The sequence below is a fragment of the Trichechus manatus genome, unplaced genomic scaffold, assembly GCF_000243295.1.
Source record: "Trichechus manatus latirostris isolate Lorelei unplaced genomic scaffold, TriManLat1.0 scaffold00235, whole genome shotgun sequence".
NCBI lineage: Eukaryota > Metazoa > Chordata > Mammalia > Sirenia > Trichechidae > Trichechus > Trichechus manatus.
The window spans coordinates 2995325-2999977 of NW_004444171.1; the positions used below are offsets into that span (position 1 = coordinate 2995325).

The following is a 4653-nucleotide window of genomic DNA, read 5'->3' on the forward strand; positions in this document are numbered from 1 at the left end:
TTTTCTTCATAGTTAGTCTGGAAGCTCTGCTGAAACCTGTCCACCATGGGTGACTCTGCTAGTATTTGAAATACTGGTACAGCATCATGGCAACACACCAGTCACAACACTATGACAAACTGAGAGACGGGTGGTGGCATCTAGGTCTAGATATCAAGATTTCATTAATATAAGATCCCGCGTCCCCCGGCCCTCCCAGTGGTTTGTAATTGGTGTCGTTTTCTCTGGTCCCTGGGCTCCTTATATTTGCTCCAGTTTCCTTCAGGTCTGCACTTTGTGAGGCTAGAAAAGGAGGAGAAGCCAGTGCAGAAGGCCTGCAGGACAGGAAAAAGAGGAGAATTTCAACATGGAAAAACTCTACACTGACAATGAAAGAAAGCTTGAAAATCAAGAAAAGATGGAAAATGAAGGACAGCCGCAGATTAAGAGAAGGCCAGAATTAGCTGGTACTCTGAAAGATAAGGAAAAGTTAGGGAATGAGGGAAAGACAGAAGATGAGGAAATGCTAAAAGATAAGGGAGAGGACTTCTGGGCAACATGGCACTATAGTCAGAAGCACCACACCATTCCTTCATAGCAAAGATCGGAAATACTAGGTCAAACAGAGTCACACATCAATCCTGAAATCCTAAGCATCAAATGAAGAGATAAAGAACTCAGCCAAGCACTGAATGGAATAAGAAATGGACCAAGAACAGAGAGCAAGGAGAGATACATGCAAAGGTCCCCTATCAGCTACCGCAGCACGGATCCACCATCTTGGACTCCTACTGGAGATCAGCGAACAGGTGGTACGAGAAAGCCGCTTCACGGAGCTTCCAGAAGGAGACAGAACAACCAGTAACCAGTAATATATGCTTTCCCACCCCCCACCCTTCTTCACCCCCACTCAGCCTCCTCTGCTTCCTGTGGCCACAGTCTCTTGGCCAGGAAGCACCAGCTTCACCCTGGTGTTGCTTGGATTCCACCTGCCCTCACTGGCTGGCTCCCTGAGTGCCTTTTTTTGGCTGCTGGTGTTGCTTTTTTCTGCTTCTTTAGATTTCTTCCTTACCTCTCACCACTTCTCCCTTCTTACTCTCAAATACCTGGCTCTGTGTGCCATCTTTGCTTCTTCCTGAAAGGCTACAAAAACACCGCTAGACTGTGAAACTGCTTCCTGGCCTGTGCCACCATGCTGGTGGGACCCCTGGGGCTTTTTTGTTTGTTTGTTTGCTCTGATTTGTTCTGTTTTGATTTGTTTGTTTGTTTTCTTTTTCTTTTCTTGGCTTGGGAGACCCTTCTAGCTGGGCAGTACCACGTGGCTTGTAAGCTACTCCCTTACTCTGTGCAGATGCACAGGGACAGCCCTGGGGGTATTTATTTTGTATCTTTTTTTTGTTTGTTTTTTGTTTGTTTTTTGTTTTCTTCTGTCTTATTCCTTTTTTGTGTTTCTTCATTTCCAGTTTCATGATTTATTCAGTTTTTTCTTTTACCCTTTTTTTTTTCATTTAAGTTTTTCCCCATTTCTCAGTCTCTGATCTCTCCAATCCAATAGCAAGTTCCCTTAGCACTCTTTTTTGTTTGTATGTTTTAGGCGCCTGTTCCTCTCTCCACTCTTCCATCATTCCCATACCCGTCTTAGCTCCACACATCACAATCTACCCCCTCCTTCCTGCCTACTTGCACTGTGTGCTGAACATCACACTCCCAAGCAGCACAGGCACAGCCTACTGGAAACTGCCCTGCACTGATTCCCGGTCCACAATCTCAGCCCTGGTATGTGCCACAAACAACCCATCCCAGCAGCTCACCTTCAGCTGGACCTGCCCTGCTGTACCATAACCGAGTGACTGACCCTGCCAATTGGAGAAGGAGTGAAAAGTATCATGCCCACAGACAAGCAAACAACAAAGAACACACAGCCCACCTGTTCAGACATAACCAAATAAAACAAAAACAAGATGAAACAAACAAATCTACAATCTATAAACGAGGAAAATAATCACTGAATGCCCCGAAGACAGCAGACAATATAAAAACATTTACAAAAACAGGACAGGATGGTTCCAGTAGGCATCCAAAATAAAACACCAGATGACTTTCCAGTAGAAGAAAAGGCACTAGACCTAACTTATAGGGAATTCAAATCTCTAATATTCAGACTTATCCAAGAGTTGAAGCAAAAAGTGGAAAAAATGAGGAAAAAATTGACAAGTTCATGGAAAAGGCAAGCAAATTCATGGAAAATACAGACAAAAAAATGGAAGAATTCAAGAAAATAATATAGGAACAAAATACTAAAATAAATTCACAACCAAAAATCATACAAAAACAACAATTAGAAATCCAAAAGATAAACAACATGATTTCAGAAATGGACAGTGTCATAGAAGGGCTGAGAAGCAGGTTTGAAACGATGGAAGAAAGGGTCAACGAAATGGAAGACATACACTTGGATACAACTCTGAGGAAAAATCAGAAAAAAGAATGAATAAAAATGAAGAGACCCTGAGAATTATGTGGGATACAATCAAAAGCAAAAATATTCGAGGATCGGAGTTCCAGAACAGGGGGAGAAAACAGAAAACACAGAAAGGATTATTGAACTGCTGACAGAAAACTTCTCCAATATCATGAAAGATGAAAAGTTAACCATCCAAGAAGCTCACTGAACCCCATATAGGATAAACCCCAAAAGAAAATCACCAAGGCATATCATAATCACACTCTTTAAAACCAAAGACAAACAAAGAATCCTGAGAGCAGGTCAAAAAAACAAAAAGTCACATACAGAAGAGAAACAGTAAGACTAAGCTCGGATTATTCAGCAGAAACCATGCAGACAAGAAGGCAATGACATATATAAAACCTTGAAAGAAAAAAATTGCCAGCCAAGAATAATATATCCTGCAAAACTCTCATTCAAATATGATGGTGGGGGGGGGTGTGGCCAACATGGCAGATTAGTTAGATGCTTCCTATATCCCTCTTACAACAAAGACCTGGAAAAACAAGTGATTTGATTCTATATGAATATCTAGGAGCCCTGAACAAGGCAAAGTTGAAAAAAAGGACTGAGTGACGTGGGGTGGGGGGGAGAGGGAGAGAGTTTGGAAGAAGTGAAGAGCGCCAGAGCCATGGAAGAGAAACTGCAGCTATGCAGCCACGCCAGTCCTCAGTAAAGCAGGCAAACAGCTGTGCTGTGCATGCGCTCGGGAAGCAGTTTCCACATCAAGAGAGACCCGGCAGCAGAGATTCTGCTTGGACACTCTGAACCAGTGAAAAGCAGCTCCCAAGTGGCTAAGATAAGTACATGTGTGTGGTCTTTCGCAGGGATAAAAAAAAAAAAAAAAAAGCCCATTTGGGGAAAACCTCTCTCCTTTTTACCTCTTCCCTCCGCACTCTGCACTGGGAGTATGCTGGGCCTGAAGTAGATCCCAAAAGGTGCCCTGACCCATTCTCCTTGCCTTGGAGAGGGAACAAATAAGCTACTGGCTCCCCTAAGCTAGGAACACAGGGTTGGCACAGCTCCTTTGCTAGGTACAGGTATAAGGGGTCCACAGACTCTGAGTGCCTTACACTCCTGTATAGACCTGGGGGGACCCATCTCAACAGCATTAGCCCCCACTACCACAGTATGACAGGGCAAACATCTGATGTTTATCTTGAACTGCTTCAGCTGTGAGCTGGCAGATTTGTGACCCTCAAAAGAGCCCTGCCCCTGAAGTAGGCACTTTTATCAATCTGCAACAGAGGCTTGAGGACTGGTGGCATTACCTAAAGGTCCTAGTCACCTGCCACAGAGTACAAGAAAAAGTGGTGCCCTCGAGTCTTTACAGCCAACAGAGTGGGGTGCTCATACTCTGGCTGCAAAACTCACCTACCTACTCAACCTAGAGAATAGGGACACGCTTTCCTTTCAGACTCGCAGGGGCAGCCATCAGCCCCTTGTCTGGCTCAGCGCGTGATCCCCTACCACAGCCAGAGTCCGTGCCTGCATCAATCACCCATGCCTCTCTAGGACTGGGTGTGAGAGCCTGCATCACACACTTGGTGACTGACTGCCTGGAAACCTGAGCTGAACACATATAGGAAAATTTAACGGATTCCTGTGTGCACACACTTAGTTACAGAACTAACTACCTGGTGACAGGACTTTACAGATTCAAAGGTGTCAAAAATCAAACTAGTGTACACAAGCAGCCTATTTGGGCATATCAAAACAAAACAAAACAAGAAGATAGGTCTCACTAAACATACAAAATAAAATTATAAAAATTATTGATGGCTTGGAGACAACAGTCAACATCAAATCACATAAAGAGGCAGTCCATGATGGCTTCAGCAAACTCCCAAAATAAAGAATTAATAAATTCTCTGGAGGAAGAGAACTTCTTGGAATTACCAGAGGCAGAATACAAAAGATTAATATACAGAACTCTTCTGGAAATAAAAAAGGAAAACTCTACAGAATGCAAAAATGGGGAACACACTGATAAAGTAGTAGCAGAACATAAAAAAGTTATTCAAGAACATAATGACAAATTTAATAGGCTGCAAGAATCCATAGAGAGACAGAAATCAGAAATCCAGAAGATTAACAATAAAATTTCAGAATTAGACAACTCAATAGAAAGTCATAGGAGCAGAATTGAGGCAGTAGAAGTTAGAATT

At 43.1% G+C, this 4653-nt stretch overlaps 1 pseudogene; it reads left to right on the forward strand.

Moving 5' to 3' along the window:
* Positions 1-346: 346 nt before the first annotated feature.
* Positions 347-4653, forward strand: part of LOC101347474 (transcription elongation factor A protein-like 4) — a 10327-nt pseudogene continuing 6020 nt past the window's right edge.